Here is a 7500-nt window from a genome sequence, read left to right as displayed (position 1 = left end):
AGGGCTGGGCGGTTTTGGAAAAAATTAGCATCACGGTTTTCTTGATGAAAATTGATATCACGGTTTTCTGCACGGTTTTTTGATATGCGACGATTTCCCCCCAAATCTTTATCTTTCTGAGGAAAAGATCTCAAATTAAATGTTAAAATGAGATAAAATCATGAATTTAAATTAATCTCCATTTATATTTTATCATTTTTTTCATTTCAATAATATTTTCTATAATTTATAGTTTATATTTCCCTACAAAGGGGAAAATGCAGCATTTCATAAAATAACCTAAAATCTTGACCAGGGTGTCATAGATTTTTCAAGGAAGAAGGGTTAAATGATTATAAGCAGCTGTTTTGGGCTTTTTTTCCAAGACAGCCCAAAACAGCTTATTTCGTTCTACACCTGGCAACACTAATGGCTTATTTGTCGTTCTACACCTGGCAACACATCCGGCGCGTTGCGCTGCCGCTGGACTAGCGAGTAAACAACAGTGGGACAGAAACGAAACAGACTGAAGACAGACACTGAAAACAGACGGATTTACTTGACATTGTGTGCATATTGTCTTTGAATTAAAGTCCAAATCCAACGTAGAAGGTATTTTGTCCGGTAGTTTGTGTCATATTGCGATGTGTTTCGCTCCTATTTTGCCCCCAAATCATTTCAAACAAATATAGCAATGTAGCAATGTATCTTGTCTGCCCATTGCATTTGCAGTCTTAACACCACTGCGCACACAGTTGGCATGGTAATTAAATACAGTTAAGAATCAGAGAACTGTTGTAGCCTGTTAACATAGCACCACATACAATTGCCTTTTATTTAACTTTGTGAGATCAAAGGTAGGCTAAATGAATTGAAATGTTTGTCATGATTCATCCATGCCATGTGTGTTCATCATGTTTCACTCTCACTAGCCTCTAGCGCGTAACCAATTATTTTATTAGTTCAATCACAATTGTGGTGACATTCCCTAGTAGAACAGCAACAACAGTGGACTTAGCAGAGTTGAAATGAAGTGTCAGAGACGTATGAATTAGAATAATCTTTGGAAGTGTGACAGAGTATGAAGCTCACGCACATAACATAGTAGGCTATAAACAACAACAACAAAACCGTCTCTCATCAAAAAGAGAACCTTGTGTAGTGTAAACCGAGATCACGGTTTTTTAACCGTACACCGCCCAGCTCTACTGTAAATATAGAAAATGTGGAGTTAATAGTCCGTTTTGGTGCTTGGTGCTTGTTTCCAAATCGTGACAACGGTGTTAGCTGCTAATTGCAACATGACGACGGTGTTTGGTTAGCATATTGCAATGTTGCAATAGACGGTTTCATGGAACGTTTGCTTGTTGCTTGGTGACATGATATGGCCCGAAGTAAACTTCCGGTCTGCTAATGTTTTGGTAGGCTGCAATCTGTCGGCACTGCCAATATAATTACAAACGGTTTTAATATTGGTGAAAAAAAAATGCTTTTTAAAAATTTTGTTCTGCGGTAGGGTGCAACTTCACTTCTGGTACCAATCGGCTGACAAACGTGACGCGGATAATTCATGTGTAGGCCTACATGATGCCCAGTCTGCACATCTTACCAAAGCAGACCTAGGGTTGCCACATTTCGTGGTTTAAAAAAAAAACGGGACACATTGTCGTGCGAGCGTGAACCATTTATGATATGTGTTTATTTCAATGGGCTAATATGAATTTGTGCATTATTTATTTATTATAAAACGGGGACGTTATTTCACTTTCCTGGACAGACCATAACAAACCTAGCCTACAGTAGGCTAGAAACCTTGGGGTGTGGCGACATTACGAGACTGTTTCCATTTTGTAAGTTTTCGTGAAAATAGCCAACTTTGTAAGCGCTTGAAGATAGCATTCATACTTTGCAGTATTTTCTCTTTCGAGCGCGCACCAGGATGTTACTGTCGTGCATTCGTGCCTGTGTGAGGCTGCCTTTTGATTCAATCTGAAAGGACCACCTGTGTATCAGTGGCAGCAACCGATAAACAGACAGACAGACCAGACGAAACCTCACCACCAAATACCAGAGTAGGCTATTTTACCTAAAATCAGGTAACCATGTGGTCACGGACATTCAATATTTGCTTAAAAACACCCTGTACACGAGTGACGAGTCACAACCAGCTAATGACAACATGTGAGTTCAAGCCAGCAACTTGACTCAAAGCATACACAGCACAACAAAAAACAAAACCCTGTTCAACCGTGCAGACGTCCCTGACTACTGTATTAAACTTGCCTTACCTTAAAACTTTTCTTGACCCCGGCACATCTCGTAATTTTGTCGATGTAATCCACATTTTGACGTAGCCAAGCCAGTGCTAATCAGTCAGTCATATCCTGTGTTAGCATTGCCTCGACATCAAAGACGTCTGCTGAATTGTCCAAAATAAATACAATCCGGCCGTTTATCCTTTTCTTCAGCAGATGACAGTTTGGGTATTTCGTCGTCTTTGTCCCAAGAAGTTTAGTAGTAACAGCTGCTTTTCAGAACTTGAAGGAATCGTTGCGACTACATTTAAACTAAATTAACCTGTAACAGTGTAGGCAGATGCAAGCCCAACTAAGTCCCTAATTCCTACAACAAACACAAACTGTAGTTCTACATAATTATGTGCTGCCGTGTTTTTAGGCACACCTTCACCCGACCCATGTCGCCAAAGTGCCATCACTGATTTCCTTTACATTGAGGCTATGTGAGGCTAAATTAATATGATTAATACGATCGTGAAGTTTTTACATCTACCACAAAAATGGACGCGTAGTGCCCCCTATGGGTGATTGCTGTCATAAAAATGGAAAACAACATTTATTTTTCATTTTCTGTGCCACTCTCAAATGAAATACCGCGCTTGTGTAGCTGTGTTGATCCGATGCAGTGTATTGTTTGCGGAAGTGTACCGGAAATTAAGTTAGGGCCATAGAATGTTCATGCCTTGTTTTTGTTTTGACTGTAAACGTTCCATGAAACCGTCTATAGCAGCTACCCAAACACCCACAGACCTAGACTAACCGCAAACACCGTTGTCACAAGTTGTGATTTGGAAACTGTAACAAGCACCAAAACAGATTAATGTAACAAGTCATGTTTCAATAGCAGCTGACCAAACACCGTTGTCCAAGTTGTGATTTGGCAACTGTAACAAGCACCAAAACAGATTACCGTAATAACTCCACATTTATTACAGGTATGTGACGTGACTCAGCTGCTAGTAAAAGTTGGTCCGTAATGTAACCTGGTTCTCGTGGGCAGGTTACCAGTGATATACCTGTAACCTATGTACTCTTTTAACCACAATACTTGTGCGGCTTAAAGTCGGTGTTTAGGTTGTAGCTGCTGCAAAGAGAAACATCATGTTATGCATAGTTTTGGCTCCTGTCCCACGATGTGCAAAATACCGTTCTCTGTCTTATAAAGCTGCTGGCTAAACCATGTCGTTCGTGTTCTCTTTCAGTGGATGTTGCAATAGGCCTACGGAGTTGTGCTTGGGAACTTTTGTGGGGATATTGATGAGCAGCGCAACATTTTGTCTTTATTATATTTCAGCCAGTCAGCTACAATCGCGAGCCTGACCTACTCCTGCCTGTTCAAGCTCAGAGTCAGACCATCACATGGACCAGTGATTTCCAGCACGGAGTCATCCCGAGATGAGTTTTCTCTCAGTATGTATTAGTAGTCATACCACTAGTGTTGTAATAACATGTGTAACAGTACTTCTACTACTTTATACAACTCTTGTTGGCAAAATTGTAGGTTTGGCTTTCCAAATGGTGGGGACATTATTGTGGTAAAATGGTCCGAGTCAGCTATTTTTTTCCATTACAATGTGGGGAAAATGGTAGGGATAATCTAGGTTCATCTCAAAAGTGTCCCCACCATCCACACCTAAAATTACACCCATGTCTGATTGCAAATAGTTATAGGGTTGTCCATAAATGTCTTATATGCTTCCTTCCGACAGGAACATCTGTGACTTAATCTCGCCATTACAACAACATACCATGCTCAATTTGGCATCCTCCATTTAATTTACTTGTATTCAAATATAACTTAAGTGAAAGTACTGTTATGGATGTAAGTACAAAAGTAGTAGTCTGATATCACATCGTTGAAACTAATAGTACTTCTGCTTGTTATGTTGTCTGTAGGTTCAGCTGCAGTCCAGTTCTGTTTGACAAGAGGTGGTTAACCCAGTACCCAAGTTTCTGAACCTCAGGTAAGTCTCTGCAGTCACTGTTAGGGTGCTTTCAAATATGCAGACTCCCGTCCTCCACTTGTGCTTGTGACCTGGCGTTTTGCTGATGCCCTGCCTCCGTGGAGAAAACAAAGTTTACCCGCTGTCAGCCTAGCCACAACAACTTTTGGTGGACTGTTCTTCATTCACCACCCCGACTCCAAATTAGAAAATTACATTAGAATTGTGCTTTTGCAAGATATTGAATTATTTTCTGTCGTCAGTGACATCATCACGAGGTCACAAGCAGACCAGTGAGAAAGATAGGACAGGAGTCTGCATATTGTAATCCACCCTCAGTTGTTTGTGATATGTACTAGACATGACTGATGTATTTTTTAGGAAACATGGTGACAAATGTTTCTGCAATGTCGTTCATTCACCATACTCACAGAACCACATCAGATCCGGAAAATATGCAAAACCACATTCTGATTCATCCATCAAAACACATGGCCTATACCCCACTCATTTACCAGACCAGGATGCTGTTGGCCGCAGTCAACTACAGTATAACAAACATAATCGACTTGAGACAGCTCTCAGTGCTTAAGACATGGCTAAACTCAACTTCAGTACTGACTGTGGTTAGTCTTGCCAAAGATTCCAAAGGCAAACTGCTTCAGGCTCTGACAAAGACAGTAGTCGCAACCCGTCAGCCCGTTTCATTGAAGTTTTTTTTTTTTTTTTTTACTTTACCAGCAGTTTGCCTTTGGAATCTTTGGGAAGACTAACCAGTTGAGTTAAGCCATATCTTAAAGTGACTTTTTCCTTAAGCTGAAGTGCACCTGCTTGCCAGAAAAAAAGTGAAGCAGCACTCCTTGATGACAAGCACTCCCAAGTGAAGTTTTTTTTTTTTTTTTTTAATCAAAGCACAGTACTTTACTGTGCTTAACCATACTACAAAACCAAGTCAGACCAAATTTCTAAAACATATGCATATATTCCACAGATCCAGAAGGCAATATCCCCAGAGGCTGATGGGAACTGGACTTTCCAGCAGAAGTGTGATCAGACCAAATGACCAGAGACGACAGAGCCCATGTCCCACCATCCACAGAAGACAGTTGACATGTCCCAAGGGGATCTGACCACTTACTACCCACAATGATGAAAGCCCTTTTCACAAATATAAATAAATACCGAGACATGGATGTTAAAATGAACATTAATATTTATATTTTGAAAAACCTTACATACATAACTTCAAACTGGTGGCATTTGACAAAGTATACTGAATTGTATTTTGGTTTTTTTAAACTGAATTGCACTGTATTTGAAATAAAATAAAATACACTTTTAAAAAGTGCATACATTCCTTTTATTACAATTTGTCAAAATACTTAACTACACTGCATTTTTCTGAGGTACACTTTTAAAGAAAGAGAAAAGAGCTTGTAAACAAAGTGCAAACATGGTACAGGCTCCAGCCATGCAAGGTGATCAAATGGCAACCCCGGCTGATGATGGAGGACTCCATGCAGAACAGACTTGCAAGGAGGGTCTCACAGGGATCCAGGGAGGATTTCCTACCACACAAAATATATTTAATTAAATTACAACATGTATGATTTTGGAGGAAGTAGCCAGCATGTGTAGTAGCCTATTTTATGGAAGGGATACATGCATTTCTGTACTGTAAAGTGTCATGAAAAGCACTTCAAATTGTTCTCATCACAATTATAATTACGGTAATAACCAAACCTCTGCTTCTGCAACCCTGTCTTTGTTGTCAGTTTGGGTCTAGCCCCACGCATGCCATATGGCTAACTTTAGCTGTATCAGCTGGTGGTCTTTCAACTCATGCTTTCGTTTGCAACTCATGCTTTCATGACATCAGCCCAGGGAATTTTATTTTTTAGGGAAGTTTATATTTCTTCTAGCATTGAAAACAATAACGAACAACCATTGATTTACTTCCACTGGGAACAACACATTAGCTTTGACTACAAAACTTTGACCAAAGTATAGCAAATTGGCTAATCACAGAAGGTGGATAACAGGATGTTTTACCAGCATCGGTTTCCATAGGCCTACATCCGTCAAGAGACAGAGACAGTTATGGGCATGCCATTAATTAGTAGTAATTAGTCTGCAATTCGTTTTAATACAGCCTTGATAGTTACTTAATAAACTACATAGGCCTACCTTTGGAGATATGTGTTGGTCCGCCGCCGCCTGTTCAAAAAAAATCATTCCTCTCGCCTGCGAGAGACCAGTTTGACTGCGAGTCTGTGCGAACTGGACTCCCTGTGCGTACGTCATCCGCCGAGGTTTGCCGAAGATTCTAAACGGGCAGATTTGGATTTCGTTTCTCAGCAGATGCGCAAGTAGTCATACAAAAATGCGGATATAAGAATTATGGCGCTGTATATTATAATATGAATACTACAATTATTATGTCCAAAACATTGTTTATCAATGACCAATTTTTTTTTATACTGTAATGTTGATCTTTAAAATGTGGAACTGAGGGATTATTATTATATCCAAATGCTAGAATGTAGTAATGAACCAACCCTGATAATTGTATACTGTATATACTATGTAAGATGAGAAATGCCATTATCTCATCACTCCAGTGACCAAATCATGATGGCCATCATCCAATGAGTGGAACGACGAGAGAGAGAGAAGCTGGGGACAAACACTCATCCACATATGTGTGTGCGTGCGTGTGTGTGTGTGTGTGTGTGTGTGTGTGTGTGTGTGTGTGTGTGTGTGTGTGTGTGTGTGTGTGTGTGTGTGTGTGTGCGTGCGTGTGTGCGTGCGTGTGTGCGTGTGTGATGGCTTTGCATTAAGAATATTGCTGCCCATATTAATTTAGTATTGACCTTTCCATGACTGGCTTAATACTGCAGTTCAAACATGGAAATAGTGGTGTGTGTGTGTGTGTGTGTGTGTGTGTGTGTGTGTGTGTGTGTGTGTGTGTGTGTGTGTGTGTGTGTGTGTGTGTGTGTGTGTGTGTGTGTGTGTGTGTGTGTGTTTGTGTGTGTGTGTGAGAGAGAGAGAGAGTGTGTGAAAGTGAGTGAGAGAGAAGGTCCAGTATGTGCTGTATGTGTGTAAGTGTGCTAAGGAAAAGCCACTCAAACACACACACATGCACATGCTTGTATGCACGCACACATGCACATACACACACACACCATATTAATACTTGGCACAAACAAAAAATGTATCTTCCTCTCTTTTCTCCTTCGTTTGTCGTTTTCCTCTGTGTCAGTATCTTGGCGAGTCAGGAT

General features: G+C 40.4%; 1 long non-coding RNA gene across 1 annotated transcript in view; it reads left to right on the top strand.

Moving 5' to 3' along the window:
• The window catches only part of LOC134464574 (uncharacterized), a 5764-nt gene extending 385 nt beyond the window's left edge, over positions 1 to 5379 (top strand). The window contains exons 2-4 of the long non-coding RNA XR_010037945.1: positions 3571 to 3686; positions 4173 to 4240; positions 5211 to 5379. This is a non-coding gene — a long non-coding RNA (uncharacterized LOC134464574). The remainder of the gene's footprint in view (positions 1 to 3570; positions 3687 to 4172; positions 4241 to 5210) is intronic.
• Positions 5380 to 7500: the final 2121 nt, after the last annotated feature.

Source organism: Engraulis encrasicolus, chromosome 15, assembly GCF_034702125.1.
Source record: "Engraulis encrasicolus isolate BLACKSEA-1 chromosome 15, IST_EnEncr_1.0, whole genome shotgun sequence".
In the NCBI taxonomy this organism is placed as follows: Eukaryota; Metazoa; Chordata; class Actinopteri; order Clupeiformes; family Engraulidae; genus Engraulis; species Engraulis encrasicolus.
The sequence above is the reverse complement of the archived record's forward strand: the minus strand, read 5'-3'. Positions and strand labels throughout refer to the sequence as shown.